The sequence below is a fragment of the Mercenaria mercenaria genome, chromosome 3 (assembly GCF_021730395.1).
Source record: "Mercenaria mercenaria strain notata chromosome 3, MADL_Memer_1, whole genome shotgun sequence".
Lineage (NCBI taxonomy): Eukaryota > Metazoa > Mollusca > Bivalvia > Venerida > Veneridae > Mercenaria > Mercenaria mercenaria.
This window is the reverse complement of record NC_069363.1, coordinates 102,514,959-102,533,644: the sequence shown is the minus strand read 5'-3', so window position 1 is coordinate 102,533,644 and position 18,686 is coordinate 102,514,959. Positions and strand designations below refer to the sequence as shown.

At 33.5% G+C, this 18,686-nt stretch overlaps 1 long non-coding RNA gene across 1 annotated transcript; it reads right to left on the bottom strand.

The window, feature by feature from the left end:
* Nucleotides 1-15,145: 15,145 nt before the first annotated feature.
* Nucleotides 15,146-16,716, bottom strand: LOC128555842 (uncharacterized). The gene is made up of 2 exons (XR_008370380.1): nt 16,517-16,716; nt 15,146-16,232 (listed from the first exon to the last, which is right to left on the bottom strand). It is a non-coding gene; the product is annotated as an uncharacterized LOC128555842 (long non-coding RNA).
* Nucleotides 16,717-18,686: the final 1,970 nt, after the last annotated feature.

Genomic DNA, 18,686 nt, shown 5'->3' with positions numbered 1-18,686 from the left:
ACCCTACACCTTGTTAACATTCCCTCCTTTTTTCTTTTAAGTTTTATAAAATTGTCAACATCAGATAGATATCTTGATGTCGAGATCCACTGAGAGTTTCTCTGAGATCCATTTCGAATATGTTTCAGCGGAGTCTCGTCTGCAAGAGGACGTTTGGCTATAATTCCGACCTCCATCGGATTTTCATCATCTCTAAGAAGTCGGTAAAGTCTGGTTCTGCCCGCCATTTGCTCTAATTCTGATTGTTGATGCCAAAATGTGACCTGAGGAGAAATAAAAACATATATTTGTTTAAATCATTATGTCTAAATGTATTAAAAGTAATATAAAGAAAAAAAAACATGAAATACACATTAAACAGAAGATATATCAATAAACAATATCTATGTAAAATAAGTGTTCCGCGTCTGCATTTGCAAGATGTATAACATCAATATGTTTATCTAATAAATCAAGTAACACAAAAGATAATTAAGAAAACCATAACTTCTTTATATACACAATTTTTTAAAGGGCAAAAAATTTTCAATGTTCTTAAATCAGAGTTTCCCCCCTTCAATTGTTAAAAATATATTTACCTTTTCAAAGTCCCCAGAATATCATGAATCGCACTTCCCGAATAAATAGAATTGATGTATTTGTCCGTGAAATATAGTTCATCGCAAAAAGTATCAGCAATAATCTTGCTGTTGTTGATCGTTTCAATAACTGCGACGCTTTTGAAATTTTTACCTTATAAATTGTTTTTATTACCTTTCGATTCGGAAAGTACTTTTTTCTAAATATAACTTTATGGAAAGAACGCGTTACTTATTTAAGAATCAATATTCATGTGCAATGTTTTTTCTTTCTGTTTACATAATGATAACAGTACTAGTTCAGAAATAAACGCATCTTGAGCTATATTTATCAATTTTGGTAAACCATATGATTATTAAGTCAGATATGATTATAATATTTTTGTTATGCGTGTAGAGGTTCGTTAGAGTGTTTTCCTCTTTACAGTATACCCTATGCTAAAAACCACATCCGGATAAAGACCCTGTTCATAAAGGTCACTATTTTCACCTGCCGTGTAGTCATTTATTGTGCAAATTTACATGGTCTGAGAGACCATCTGTTAACAAAAACCACTTTTATTTTTTCCAAATTGTGGATCTTTGGTTAAACTGTATTAACACGAGCAATTGTGTGCGTTTCCTTGCCATTACGGGTGTTAATACATTATGATGAGGACCAAGAGTGAGGGTTTGGATTCAATACCACTAAAATGATATGTTCTACGCCTGGAGACTTTCCTTTCATCCTTAATTAACTTCGTCTTTTTAAGTTAATATAAATATTTTATATTATACTTTTTAGTAAGATTTATCTTAATTTGAATTCTGTAACAAGTGAATCGTACATTTGGATAGCGGGCCTGCTATATATCTGGAATTAAAAACAAATCCTTTTCCAACTTAAACACCAAGCTAGAATTAGCTGATTTCTCACTAATAAATGCTGTTTCTTCAAATAAAGTGTCTCTTTTCCATACATCACAATATTGCCAGTTCACAGTCTATGCTTATCAGTCATAAACAGCGATACAACAGTCCGCTGGAAAATAAATGAAATAGACAAATTATATCTCTCCCTCAAATAAGTTAGAATATCTGTCCCTATAAACTAAATGCATTTTGCTTACAAAATTCAAATTCGTGCACCACTCGTTTTTTTTTTTTTTTTTTTTTAGAACAAATGCTTCTTTATCAGAGGAACTTTTTTTTCTGGTCTGAATTGTTATTGGAAATTTAACGTTACTTAATTTGGGTGTATTTTACTACGTCTTTATTGTCGGTCATTAAAATTTATCTCATTGACAGGTATCAATTACTACTTGGTAAACCAAGTTTGTATCCAATCATATATACGTTTAAGGAATACTAGCGAATGTGCTAGACGTTTTAATGTATCAGAGCCAATGTATTAGTTGTATATAGATACTGTCAAAAGCATTCTTCGGAAATTAGTTCACCAAGACTCATAAAATAATCGGCAGAGCGCTAACAAGACAAAAGTCACAAACAAATCTTATATTTATAAACACAACAAGAGTGGCAGACTTACAAAATACGCCCGTCATCGAATTTGGCCTCATTCAAGGGCCGTTATCCAGGAGTGGCTGTTATCGAACATTGTCAATAAGTTTAGTGACGATCGGAAAAGGTTAAATTCGCAAAATTTAAAGTAATTCAAGGGCCATAATCCAGGAGTGCCTGTGGTGATTTTGCTGGTTATCAAACTTGGCTGAGATATTATACCCACTAAACGTGTCACCAAGGTTGGTGAATATCGGATGAAAACTGTTCGACTTACAGGGCGGACAAGGCTAAATTTGCAGGTTTTCGAGTAACTCAAGGACCATAACTCAGGCAGGGTTGTGCCTAATTATTTTATAAAATATTAAAAAATTACAATTATTTTGACAATATTATCAATTAAATTACAATTAAATAACTTGTTTTTTTTTGACATATAATTAATTAATTACAATTATTCAGGACAAGTAATTTTAAAATTATAATTAATCATCAAATTGTGCCTTAAAATTTCCACTGGCATCTGTCGGCAAAATAAAACGTTTCAATGCAGCCAACTTCATGGTAATGTATGCCTAAGCAAACTACTTCTATACCCCAATCTGGTAGAGACTTAACCCTTGATTTTTATATAGAGGCAGTTACCAATGAAATTTTACTTAGTGACATAAAATACAAACACACGTCAAATTTATCAGAAGAAGAACAAGAGGCGTTAAAACATCTGAGTCAAGATGAAACTATTGTCGTGAAGAAAGCAGACAAAGGTTCCAGTGTCGTTATAATGAACAGAAAGGATTATATTTCTGAGGCTTATAGACAGCTAGAAAACAACAAATATTATAAGAGACTTGATAACCCCCCCCCCCTCCCCCCGAAAGTGTTCAATAAAGACATACATGATAGTCTTAACAATTTAGAAAATATTAGAGAATCAACTTTAGAAAATCTATACCCCTCAAACGCAGACAGAGTGCCACAATTTTATATATTACCTAAAATTTATAAAACGTTTGACCCAGATTTACCCCTAGGTTACCCAGGGAGACCTATTTTTTTCAGATTATTTCAGGGTGTGGAGCTTTAACTGAAAATATGTCTGCATATATTGATACAATCTTGAAACCATACAGGAATCTTTACCCTTTCCTATGTTAAGGACACAACAGATTTATCAAAAAGTACAAACCTTACTAGATTAAGATGCATACTTGTAACACTCGATGTAACATCTTTATAAGTAATATTCCTCATGGTGAGGGCATAGATGCTTGCAAATATTTTGGGGAAAAAGGGAGTAGATCACAGGATTCTATTAACTCCATTTCTAAATCATAGAATTAATACTTACAAAAAGCCATTTCCAGTCAAAAATAATTACATTCAATCAATTGGAACTGCTATGGGAACAAAAACGGCTCCTTGTTTTGCCTCTCTATTAATGGGTAAAAATTAAAAGAATTTATAGACTCCTGTGATAAGAAAACCACTTATCTGGTTACGTTTTAGATGATATTTTTTCATCTGGAATCATTCAGAAGAGGAATTATTAGACTTTTTTGACAGATTGAACAGTTTTCATGATACTATAAAATTTACATATTGTACACTAAAGAACTGCTACCTTTTTTTTGATGTTGACTAGAAAAAGATGAAAATGGTATCCTGCACACTAGTGTTCAGAAAAAGACACTAACAGACATCATACAAAGAATTTTCATCATGTTTAAACCTTCATGTAAAAAGGGTATTTTTCTTTAGCCAGGCTAAGCGGGTTTAGGCGTATTACTTCGATAATAACCATTTTTGACAAGGAAATGGACAAGCTCAGAGAATACTTTCAAGCACTAACTACCCTTATTGTGTTATAAATTAAGCATTAAAGAAGGCATTTTCTCTATCAATGCAAGATGCTCTTAATTCGTGCAGTAACAAAATTACAGATAAAGTCATTCTATTTGTATGTAGCTACAATCCATCTTTGCCTAATATTGGTAAAATAATAAACCAATATTGGAATCTTCTAAAGTATTCTCAAAAAGAGAGTGTTAGGCAATTATATGACTATAAACCTATTATATAAAACTATAAACTATTATTGCTTACAAAAGACCCAAGAATATTCAAGATGTTTTAGTTCATTCTAGGCTGAGCAAAAAAAGACATAAATGGTAGTGTAAGTAAATGTTATAGACGTCGCTGTACACACTGTTTAAATATTAATGAATTCATTTTCTAGTTCCACCAATTCATCTTGTTATAATGTTAGACATGATCTGTCATGCAGTTCAACTGATGGTATTTACTTTTAAATTTCATGCATAAATGTTTGAAACAGTATGTTTTGGGCAAACGCACCATTTAGTTTAAAAAAGAATGGGAAAAGTCATACATTTGATATCAATTATTATCCAGAAACTACTACTAAGTTTCTGAACATTTTAATTCTCAAGGCATGCTATCCTGGATTTCTCATTTATGCCCATTGATAAGTAAATAATCCTTGGAAAAGGCTTTTAAAAGAGACTTCCTGGATGTATCGTTTAGGTACTGTGTCTCCACAAGGAATACATTCAAAGCTTTTCTGAAATATTTGTTATACATGTATATCTATATATTATTACTGTGTTTGTATTCCATAATCAGTTTTTACTGGTGCCTTTCCTTAATCACTGCACTTATACTGCATTTTTTTCACCAGTATTTATGTATCATACTGTGATCCTGTTTATGATTTTTACGCCAAACTCTTTGTTTAATTACGACATTGTCGTCATCGACGCCACTTCCTTTGTTATGTTTATTTTGAACCCTGAAGAAGGCTAATGTAGCCGAAACGTTGGTTAAAAATAAAGTGACTTGTTTTATAAAGTTTCTGTAGTTTTGACTACTTTTAAAATAGAAAAAAGTGGAAACTTCACTGGTCGCTCAACACGACAAAAACGAAAATGTTGCAGGCTCGGTTTGATTGAGCTTGTTCATGGACGGTAGTGGAAATGCATGCTACCGTCCACGCCCTCTAGCCCCGGGTTGAGCAGAACTCAACATTTACACATGCTAAAAGTACAAAAAGCAATTTAGAGACATCCGCAGATGTATTATACTTATAAGCAAACAAGACAAATTTCCTACAAGTTGGCTTCTGTACTATACGAGGTGACACTACTGTATTCATAATTATCAAGTATATAAAATCATTTTATATTGGCAAACAGTACTAGACAAAAACAAAAACTTGTTTCCCTGTTTTTGTGTGTGTGTGTGTGTGTGTGTGTTTTGTTTGGACTGAAAAAAGGCAAGAGCGAATTACTATCAGATACTGTTACATTATTTCATCAATATAATAGTTTCTTAAGAAAAATAATACAAATGACAGCTTTTGTGTAGCAACCACAGTTAAAGTTATTACAGACCAGAATTGCACTCAGCTTAAGTGATGAAAGAATACAAAAGGTGTTGACACCTTATTATTTAGAGAACAAAAAGTATAAACTATGACTGCTTTACAGTGTGAAATTTTACCTGAGCACTAACAGTTAAGGCACATTAATTAAGAATAATTATATGTAATTTAGAATAATTGGTCAAGTTTGTGTCAGTATTAATTAATTACAATTACTTGACTTTTGTCTCAATTATTAAGTACTTAAATTATTTCAATTTGTTAATTAATTATAATTAATTAAATTATAATTATAATTAGACACAAACCTAACTCAGGGGTGTCTGGGGGGATTTTGCTGATTATCAAACTTGGCTGAGTTTTTTATGCCCCAAAAAAAGTTACCAAGTTTTATGAAGATCGGATGAAAACTGTTTGACTTAGAGGCGGACAAGGTTAAATTTGCAGATTTTCTATAATGCAAGGGCCATAACTCAAGAGTACCCGGGGGGATTTGCTGGTTATCAAACCCCTGGCTGAGATATTAGCCAACAAACATTGTCCCTAAGTTTGGTGAAGATCAAATGAAAACTGTTTGACTTAGAGAGCGGACAAGACTAAATTTGCAAATTTTGAGTAATTCAAGGGCCGAAATTCAAGATTGCTTGGGGGGATTTTGCTGGTTATCGAACATGGCCGAGATATTATACCCACAAACCTTGTCACCAAGATTGATGAAGATCGGATGAAAACCGTTCGACTTAGAGAGCGGATATGCTTTTGGGCACCGACCGCCGCCCACCCGACAGGCGTATAAAAACAAAAGTAAAACCGTCGTGAGAAGGACACAGAATATTGCGGGGCACCTTCTCCGCACGGTCGGTGGCAAATCACCACTGGGGAGCTTATACGGTAAAATGTGCATAAACTCTCACTTAATTCGCACTATGTTCAAAATTTACTGGAAAGTTATCCTTACCAGTTGGAACATTTGCCCCCTATTTTAGGCAAATGTTTTGTAAAATATACATGGAAGAGAAGTGAAGAACGTCGACTTAAGGAAACATGTTACGCATTAATTCCGTTTTTCAGTAGTTTCTGAATGTGGATTTTCTTATTTACAGACTTTATTTACTTAAGATAAGTTATATGACAAAAAAGATCAGAAACAATATATTCTTATTTTTAAAAATAACATGCCCGGAGCACAGGCACCAGTATCGGACCTGGGACAAAAATAAGTTGTTTTTTTCATCTTAAACTAGTTCAAAATGAAAAATATGTAGTGAAATATGAGCCCCCTTCAAAAGATACTTATGTCTACTGAAGGCCAGAATCTCGAGAATCGAGCCTGCGAGCAATGGGTTCACTTCCCGGGCCGTTGTGAAATAAATTCTCTAGACAATTTAACAAACTACCTACCAAACACGCGATATTGGCGTTTCAAATTTTTCCACGGTCTTTCAATTGAATGCTACGCCATTGAACAGAATTTATTAGGTATTTTAAACGCAATTTCTGATTGGCCAATAGCGACACACCTCCGACAGAATCGCAACGTTTCGCACAAAATTACTCGGATATTATCGTATCGGTTTCAATGGCGGAGAATTTCAATTGAAAGACCGACGGAAAAATAATAAAGTAAATATCGCGTGTAGCAGATGCTACTGACGGTGACGAGTGGCCATAAATTACATATTTAGTAATACTTGACTGTTATTAATGGAAAATTAATTTGACCCTTGCTAGGCCGACAAACATCTTTTAGTCCGTGATTTCGTACCGTTTCATTGTGCCACATTTCTATCTACCTGGAACTTGCAACAGAAAGGCACTCGTTTTTTGATAGATATTTCATGAACGGAGAGGGCTAGAGACTTGGGATCAGTTTCATTTTGTAGCCAAATGTACACGTGAAAAAGGGATAGGTAGTTTGTTCAATTGTCTAGAGAATTTATTTCACAACGGCCCGGGAAGTGAATCCATTGCTCGCAGGCTCGATTCTCGAGATTCTGGCCTTCAGTAGACATATGTATCTTTTGAAGGGGGCTCATATTTTACTACATATTTTTCATTTTGAACTCATTTAGGATGAAAACAAACATATGTTTGTCCCAGGTCCGATACTGGTGCCTGTGGCCCGGAGGAGTACCTGGGGTCTTCTTCTATCAGTTAACATATGATCTATGATTGTGTCGGCGCGACGTTAAACACAACACAAACAAACAGAAAGTAATCAGCGGAAACAAAGCATTCGACAAGCATCTCATCACTTTGTTGCAAGACATGATAAACATAGGTTAAATTTTGGATCTCATGGTTGTTTTTAAAGATAGGTATTCAGACTTCCATTTTACCAGTTTCCTTCTCAAAATAAATCACTTTTCGCCGCAACTTGTCTCTTTATATCTGATTATTTCGATTATTCTGTCCCAGCGTCAGTCCTGGATTTAAATAAGGTCAGAAATATTTACCTTAGCTGTGCCATTAAAGACAAAAATTGAATAACAGTTTCGTTTAGTGTTTCCATGTTTGGAACTATATTATGTCCCCGAAGGGACGTATTATGTTATAACGCTGGTGTCCGTCTGGCCGTCCGTCCGTCCGGGCCAACGTCCTGGGATCTATGAGCTTTATTCCGTCCATGCTTTCTTATGAAATTAGAAGAAAACCACCTAATTTATGTGGTAATTTAGCCTCTAAAGATCAAAGAAATCCATCCGTCCGTCTGTCCGTCCTTTAGAAATTTTGTGTCCGATCTGTAACTCTTGAACTGCTTGAAGGATTTAAAAGAAATTTGACACAAATGTTCACCACACCGAGACGAAGTGCAGAGTGCGTGTTCCAGATGAATCGCTTCAAGGTCAAGGTGACACGTAATAGTCAGATATCATATATTGTGTTTATTGCTCTGCATTGCATTACTGTTGTTTTTATTTGGCAGATCCCTCTTTTGTTCCCTTACACTACATTTTTTTTAATTACTTCCCTTTAATGTTACTATAAATAGCTTATTTTGAAACTTTTTATTATTGGCCATAGGGAAAAGCCGTGACCACTTTTCAGAGATACAACATGGATGGTACCTCCAATTTTTAGGTTTATTTTGACATACCTTTACGTGGTAGGGATTTTTTTGTAGACTAAGATGTTTTTTTGAACTTATTCCCTTTGTTGTTCCTGTCCTTTGGACTTCACACTCCAAGTTCTTTAAATTTTGCTCCCATCCTCTGATGTAACCATTCGGGCGTTAGCTCTTGTTGAATTACTGGGGCAAATTTAGGTGTACTGATAGGGATTTGATTTGATGTATTGATATTTTAAGAAGTCTACTTCACCACCCAGCATACACATTGCAGCACAGGCTTTGAGATCGCGCCTATGATTTACTTATGTAAATAACACCCATGTCCGACCACAGTTTGAATATTGCTCATCTATATAGCATCCTTGGCAAAAATCCCTCACGAGTACAACGATCTGCAGCTCGATGCGTATGTAATAACTACGGCCAAACAATCAATCACTCAAATGCTTAAGGACCTCAACACATAGCTGTATCAAAAATTCCCATATTATATTTTCAAAAAAAGTACATCCTTATTTCAGTTGACCATAACCATCTCATGCCTACAAGGAGCCAGAAAAACTTGATCCCACAATTTTCTAAGCAATAAACCCTTCCGACTCCTTTTTCCAAGAACAATTGTTCCTAGAATAGTCTCCCCCTTAAAAATACAGTCCAGCCTCAGCGTGATTCTATTCACTGAGAGGTTTACAACTGTTGCTTTCTAAACTATATCTATGTTTTTAATCTTAGTAATTGTAGTTCTTTTTAACTTGCCCTCTAATGAAACCTGCACATCTTTTAACAGTCTGCCCAGACAAAGCGCCTTCCAGTTATAATCAGAATTGATTGTTGGGCAGTACACTATGGATTTAGATGTAGATATTTTTTTCTGTTTGAGTTAAACACAGTCTGTTTTGATAGAAACGAAATAAATACAGTCAATGAAATATAAAATGATGATTAAATTTCACACATTTATGGTAATTGACTAATGCATGACTCTGAAATGACTTAGTATGACTGAAATCTTTCGAGCTGTTTTGAAAAGCTCTCGTCTTAAGGTATGAGAACAACCATCAAAATTTAGTAAGTATGATTAATGAAATTAAAATGAAGTAAAATATGTACAATATGACTTCCTATAGTTAAAAATATCTCAAGTAACTTCCATGCAAGGTCTTCAGTAAATGTGCAAATTTTAGTAAAGTTTCATTCATTATAAAGTTTTTGCACAAGTTATTACAAAATCCATATTAAACCCTGACTTTATCTTTCGTAGATGGGAATTCAACAGTCGGCCGGAATAAAACGCTCGACGAGAACCTCGCTGTATTTACTTGCATAACCTCGTGCCGTTTCGTTTTCGCTTAGACTGAAAGGATCAAAAGGAATATGTTCGTTCATAACAGTTTGGTCTGTAAAATCTAATATTTTTCCTGTTGTCACTTCCTCAAACTGAGTTGATAATTTCAACATTTTACTGTGGTCTTCAAATGTTATTTTCATCATTAAGTTTAGAAGTTGTCGCATTATATCTGTACTCTTTTCTGCGTACAATTTTAACTTTTGTTTATCTATTTCTACAACTCTACACTGTTTTGACCTCTTCCAACTCCTCCTTTTAAATCTTATTAATTCGTCAACATTAGAAAGATTTCTTGAGGTTGAGATCATTGCGAGTCTCGTCGTGAGCCGTAACGAAAATGCTGCAGCGGAGTTTTTTTGTTCATGGGGAAGTTTGGCTTTTATTCCATCGTCCAAGGGATTTTCATCATCTCGTAGAAGACGATAGAGTTTGGTTTTGCCTGCCATTTGCTCTTCTTGGCCACGTTACCTAAAGGTCAAATGTGAATGTAATAGACATGATACAACAACAACAACAACAACAACAACAACAACAACAACAACAACCATAACAACAACAAACTCAATAATAATAATAATAATGATAAGAATATTGATTGAAATGTAAATGTATTAGATATTAACTTTAACAGTAAACAAAAAAGTAATGATAATTTTAAAAATGATACTTATTATTATTATTTTTCATCATCATCATCATCACACCATTATCATGATCATCATACCACATTAATATAGCACATCTTTCACGTACTTAAAAACTTCATCAGACATTTGAAGTAATACAACAGATCGTTTCAATTACTGCGATTTAAAGTATTACATCATTTAAATCATTTTTATCACATTTGGAAAGTACTTGATTCTTTATATAGATTTATGGAAAATACATTACCTTATGTAATATTATGCATTACGTAATGTTAACCTTTTAGAAAATATATACTGATACTAAGAAAAGCGTATCTTAAGCTTTATTTACCTTTTCAGGTAAACCATATGAATATCAAATCGTGTTTGTTTATTTTTTAACCAGACAGAAAACAATCTGTTATTTGTTTAAATTAGTTTCAGTTGCAGTTTTCTCTTAGTATGAATATCAGCAAAGACAAAAAGTAATCTGATTTATTCAGACGTACAAGACAAAACAATTTAATACTTCTTTTCAAAAGTGTCATTTGTTTCCTTCATGAAAGTGACGCAGTAATATTCCTGTATGGAATTCACCTGAAATAATGTATGTTCTCTCACGACTACAATTAAGTTCCAACAGTCGAACAGTTTTATCCTTAATTTAGGGACTTTCAAACACTTTTATTTCAAAAGATGTAACTAAATCACACTGGGGTCTATTTCTACAAATGTTCTAATGTTGTTTTCATTTCGATTTCTTCTATGAAGGATCTTTTAAACACATTATTTCAACAATTATAACTCATACCATATTCATATTTAAAATCTGTCATTTTTTAAACTTTTTTGACAACTTTTGTTCGACTCTTATTCTTATAATAGCCGTATAGTGAAAACGAGTCTATTTAAAACGATGCACTCGAAACACGTTACACATAAGTTCCTATCTTATCCTAAGTAAGCTGTATGAAACGGCCGGAACACATGAAATCCTTAGTACTAAATGAAAAAAATCTACCTGTTACGTTGAATATTAGTCTCAAGTAATTAAGAATATCAGTTCCCGTAAAAGACGAAATCCACAAATTCGACTTAAAGCTTTAAAAATCATCTGTACTTCTCTTCTGGTTTTTCTTGTTATAATGAATGTTTTTTATTAAAACCAGTTATTAAATATACACTTCAGACTCGGAAAATACGCATTGCTTAATATAGAAAAAATAATATTGGAAATTACATGTTACTTGTTTTAGATCTGTACAAAAAGTCTAATACCCATATTGATAAAAAATGTATATACACGTATCGTTTACGTCATGGTAAACCAAGTTTATATCAAATCATAAATACGTATATTTGCATAATACTGGATAGAATACTAGCGAATGTTCTATCAGTAATACATACATCATGCTAAAGCACGCACACACTTCATGTTTAACGCGTTGTTGAGGAGGTATTATATATCTTTAATTCCCAAAGATGTTGAAAAAGGAAATTATTTTCGGTTACATATTAGTTTGGGTGTTGCTTCATAACTCTGAACCGTGGTAAATCAGACCATAATCCACAAGAAAGCGCCATGCTTATTGTTATTCTAACATGCTCATTAAACATGATGATTAAAAGTTAAATAAACTTCATTCACAACAGTTAACGCTTGACAAGCATCTTTGTTTCAATGACAAAAGAAAAAATGTTTTATTTAAAACCACTTTATATTGAATTACTTTAAGATTTTTTTAATTCTATCTGCTAGTTGCGATATAAAGTGCAAGACGGGTAGCGTTTGATATGCTCAATGTTTCAAAGGATTCTGTCTTTAGAATAGTTGATGATGGAACCGGCTATACATTATTCACGTGAAATTTTCATTGTTATCCAAGGTTATGTTTACATAAAAACACATTCATTCATGGAACGCAGCTGCCAATACAGTAACACGTGGAAATATGGGCACGTTAAAATATATGTACATAGCGGAGCACATATATAAATAAAGATAAATAATGATAATAAAATAATAAAAATATAGAAGTAACAAACATACACAAAAAAATATATATATAAAGAAACAGACCGAGTGCACCGTCCTAGAACGGTCAGTGGCAAAACTAGAGAGTTTAAACAAGTTTACTGGCGTTAAACCCCACTCTACAACCCAAATCATATTCATACATTACAAAATTACAAACACAAGGTGTATTCCTAACAATCGCCAGTGACAGTAGACACAGGAACACACATAAAACACAAGTTTAACCATTTACTGGTTCAAACTTTTATACGATTGTATGTTTAAGACTTTAGATAAGATGTGATGCGTTGAAACAAGATGTCGTAGACTGGAACGAGAATATCACACGCTTGAAATCAAATGTCGTGCGATCGAAATACGATGTTGAGGGCTCGAAAACAGGTGCCGTGCGATTAAAATATGATAAGGAGCGTTCACGCTAGACATCACATCATTAGTCATTAGCAGGACATGTTATCTCGACCGTACGACATCTTATCTTTAGCTCAATACATCTTATCTCAACATATTATGTTGAGCATCCAGGATAATTTAAAAATAAAATGATAAATGTGTGTCCTAATCATACCACCGTACTTTTGGTACTTTTATGATTTATTTTTAAATGATTTTGTTCAGTTCGAGGAACACCCTAATAGCAAAAACACCACTAGAGATCTTAAACCTGTTTATTGCACACACCTAACCCCACCTGATTCCAAAGTCACAGGGCAGTGTAAATAAAAGTCCCCCCCCACGCCAGGATTTCCCCAACACAGTGGAGTGGCAACAGAAGGTATGGTATGAAAAACACAAAAATGTCCTTGTAAATTTGTATAAAAAGCAAGAAGCAAAACTCATGCACCCAGTTTCTTTGCAGAAGACAGAGCATTGAGAGAAACAGACTAGATAAAAGTTATCAAAACAATTCAGTCTCGGTGAGATTTAACAACTGTAAGTTCTAGCATGATTAAATTCATTTGAGAAGGCCACCCTGACCTCCAAAACAAAGCCACAGTCTGGCCTTGCTTGCAGTAATGCCTGGTTCGTTATTAGCTACAAAAATCAAGGACAAAGTACAATAGGGAAATCAACATTCAAAACCGCAGTCGCCCATTCATCAATATACCACTGAAATATGAATACAGACACATACATACATTAAGATCTGATTACATGTTTAGTGATAACAAGAGATGTCCATACAGTGTTAACATTTACTACACACACATTACTGCATTTTGGCTTCGGCTCTAAAAAGTCTCCTTGTACTTGGATTAAGTGTTGTTTTATTTCTGGTCATTTGGGATCACGGGGTCCATTCATTGGATGTGTGATAGAGTTCCGCTTAATAGGAGGCGTGAGAGGTGTCGCACATTTCATTGCCTCTCATGAACAGATTTTATTTTCTTTTATTGCGTTTATTCTATATGCATCAATTAGAACAATGAATGTTTGTCATTTCGTGATAGGTAAGTCGGAGAATCTTTTAAACTTGTTAAAATATTATTAGAACGCAAACGTGCCAAATCAGAGCAGAGGCGGTATCAACCATATGAGTGTATGAGAAGTGCAATACCTTACATGTCCAAAAATGTTACAAATCTCATAGATATTTCCTTTCATTACGTCTAATTATGTAGATGTTAGTACGTAATAAATCAACCTCGTGTTAAATTAATACTTTTATAATTGTTATATTGCTATTCTGTTTTTAACAAGAATTGTCTCCATAGCACACACTGTGCCATCCTCTTAATAGCAAAGTTTTTATTACAGGCCATCTTCACATGAAGTTTGGAAAGGCTGGGCATCTGAGAATCCATTCCTTCAAAACGAGTATGAGGAGTTGAACACACAAATTTCCTTCACTACCTGGCCTATTTTGTGAAATGAAAAAAGGGTTATAATTCTAGGAAAAAAAAAAACAGCCACAGAAAAAATCCATCCCTTTTGGTCATTTTTAAACCAAATCCTTCATCTGCGAAACTTTTAAGCACATCCTTTCAGTAGTGTTTGAGGAGTGAGTTGAACACACAGATCATAAGGACACCAATATGGTAAAAATAGCCACAGCACATTTTCCTCCCTTGGTCATCTGCACATCAAGCTTGTTCATCAGTGAAAGTTTGAAGTAAACCAAGCTAATAACGTGCGAGAAGTTGGACACACAAAATTTCAGAAAGTATAGACGTTCTGACAGACGCAGCGCTATATGCCCCCACATAAATCTGGGGCATGATAAAGATGTGAAGATAGCAATTTCTGAATGTTATAGAATTCTATAATATATTTGGGAAATAGAGTTTAGTTTTGCGTGTTTTGTTGGCAAATAAAACATGGTTTTATGTTCAGATGCTTAGTGAATAGACTTGAATGATTAATTACGACGCGTCTTAACGAAAAAACGTGTTTAATTTGCCAACAAGGCACGCAAAGCTTAAATCTATTTCCATTCTAACACCTTCGAATTTCACAAGAAAAGGATACTAATCTGGAATCATTATTAGGCGTAAATGGACGGAAAATAACGAAAAAGCAAACAATAGGTCATTTTGAAAAACGTGTTTAAATCGACAAGACAATACACTGTAAAATCTTCCTTTGTTTTTATTAAAGAAAGTCTTAAAAGTGTATGAATATTTATTATATGACATGGCGAAGAAGAAGAAGATATTCCCCATAAACCTTAATGTCAGTACATGATTCACATTCATAAATTATAATAAACTGTGATGATATGTATTATAATGTTAGTTAAAATACATGAGTCAACAAAACATTCAGAAAATACAGAGGATGCGTTTTAAGATACGTAGTATCTATCACATGTATGATCTCTAACAATTTCTAAACACTCATAAAAATTAAAATAAATAACAAATATTCATACTGAAATGTAAACGTTGAAATGCAGTGTATATCAAACATATTATATTACATCTACTGATTTCAGGTGGCCAGTACAAAATGGCATAGGAAAATAGAGAAAAGTGGAAACTTCACAGATCGCTCAACACGACAAAAACGAAAATGTTGCAGGCTCGGTTTGATCAATTCAACACTGAAATGACTTTGCAACAGATTTCTCATTCCGATAATCGTAAGAATATATTGTTGTATTGCTGAGTTTACCTGTGATATATAGCAACACAACAATCTGCGGGGATAAAGCGTTCAACAAGAACCTCGCTATAGTTCTTTGCAAAACGTCGTGCTTTTTTGTCTTCTTGTCCGGATAGAACTGATGAGATATACGCGTCCATAACTCTTTGGTCGGTAAAATCTAATATTTGACCCGTCGTCTGTTGCATGAACTGACAAAATAGATATGTAGTATTTGTTCCGATAAATGTTTGAACAAGTTGTTGAAATCTATACCAGCCCATCTCTGCGTACCAGCGCACCTTTATTTCATCTATTTCTACAACTCTACATCTTACACACGCTCCTTCTGTCTTTCTCTTAAGTCTTATAAATTTGTCAACATCAGAAAGTTTTCTTGAGGTTGAGATCCATTGTGAACTTTGTCTTGACCCATTCCGAATATGGTTCATTGGAGTTTCAGTCGCTAAAGGAATTTTAGCTGTTATTCCACATAGCAACGGGTTTTCATCATCCCGTAGAAGACGATATAGTTTATTTTTGCCTGCCATTCCATTCGCTGTGCCACCAAGTTGTCTATCAAATTGAAATTAAATGTTAACTTAGTGTTTTTGTGATAGTTCTATATCATAAGAAGTACTCAGAACAGATGTACACAACTTAACACATCATAATATGTAAAACAAAAGAAGTCAAGACCGGTAGATAAGTTAATAGAAATGAAAGCATAACTACGTTTTAGTAAATAATAAAATGATTTTGATTTATATCTTAAACGAAAATATGTCAATATTTGTAAATCTTCAAGCTAGGTTAAAATACTTACTTCCCTTTTATAATCAAAACAAAAAAAAAATTACCTGTTTTAATGTTAGTCCCGAGACAGAATATTTTCCAGTGGAAAGCAAACGTTAGATATTCAAATTTCAATGCTAATGATTTATGAATAGGTATTTGACGTTTAAATAACTTCCGTGTTGGAAAGTACAAGCTAAATATAGAAAATAGGCGTATTCATTTTTGGAAAATAGGAGTTATCTGGTTTGCAGAGAATTTACTTTAATTGTAGGAAAGAAAATCAATATTGACATTTAAATAGATAAGAAAACTACGTGATTATCCAGTCATTATTCGTAGTAATGTGACCAGAAAATAAAACATATATCAATGCAATAGGTGGAAGGCTGTACAAATATTTTACTGGTTTGTTTAAGCTTATTATCTAGATAACAATGTTGTTTCCTTTATATATACTAGTATTTATATATGTTATATATGAAGAAAAAAACCTATTGATATATAGAGTCGAAATAGCACTGTTTGCTTGTATGTAGTAACATCGACGTGCGACATTAATAAACCAGTTGTGATAAGTTATGATGGATGAAACTCCCCTTCAGCTTTCAACCATGAACGTCTCATGTTTATTGCTGCAGCTGAGTTTCTTTGGGTATTAGGCTATAGTTCAATAGCCTATCCCCCAAGAAAGTTGGAAGTAAACTGGCTCGACTACACCAGACTAGATATAATAACTTGTTCTTTTATTTATCTCTAACTTGTTTACTATGTTTGTATTTACTTCAGTATAACAATATATATACATACAGTTTCTAGTCATGGTGTATCAAGCCAGTTTTAGCCAAACAATAAATGGTAGAATAGATCTATGCTTTTCTTTTTTCTGTAGTGGAATATTTGGTATAAATATATTATTTATATATGTTATATATGAAGAAAAAACCCTTTTGATATATAGAGTCGAAATAGCACTGTTTGCTTGTATGTAGTAACATCGACGTGCGACATTAATAAACCAGTTGTGATAAGTTATGATAGACGTGACATACGGCGTGTAAACTATCCAATATCTTTCATACTAAACAGTGTTGAAATAAATATTGATATATGCATACAGTTTTGCAGATATTGTGATTTAGTAGTAAATCATATTCTATACTAGATTAAAAAAAATCTGACGTTTTTAACTTCTCTGTACAACTAGGCATTTTATTAAGATCCCTTTGAAGCATTGAATGCATCTAAGGTAACGACATGTCCATCACATCTCACGCCCCAAGCATCGTCTTAACAATTATGCTATCATTTTGCTTGGTTGCATTCTTTCCTTCCAAAGGATCTTCTACCGAATTTGTTATCATAACAGCAGCCTGAAAGTGCGGTGTGACGGCTGTAATAAGTATCACCTTACAAGGACCGTCAATATCTGGGTAATACATTTTGCATTACTTCTCATGATCAGACTCAGTCAAATTATTTAGAGAAACGCCTTTCAATTTGACTATTTATCTGGTTGCTTGATATACTTCAAGAATCATGATCAGACTCAGTCAAATCATTTAGATAAACGCCTTTCAATTTGACTATTCATCTGGTTGCTTGATATACTTCAACAGACTCATGAACAGACTAAGTCAAGTCATTTAGATAAATGTTTTTCAATTATTTTCAATTAGATCATTTATATGGTTGCTTTGTATGCTTCAAACAGACCTTTTTTTATAGATTATATAGATTTACAAAGCAACAGTCTTTAAATCTTTAAGTTCCGTGTGGAATCTGCTTAACGAGATTATGGAGTCCATCAATTTCTCAGGGAGCGTGAGAGGTGTTGCTCATTTCATTACCTTTCTATCGTTAGGCAGAAATCACTCAGAAATATTTAATTGACTCCATGATCCCAAAAGGACCAGAAATGGTGTAAGAGTATGAATCCTGTAATATTCCTAAAATTAGAGTATATAAATGTGAATCTTTTGACCGATAGGGAAGTTAATTTCATAGCGATAACGTCGACTTATTTTCAGAAAATGTAATAAGGCTATCGTTTTAACTTTGAGTTGGTAAGATAAAATATATGAAATCTTTGCTGATAATTACGTTTAACGTAATATTTCAATGAATTTTTAAAAAAATGTATTTGCCATGATAATTTAATTTCTGAAATAAATGTATAATTTCAGAGCTTACAATAAATAGCTTATAATATCAGATAACACTTTTTAAGCACAA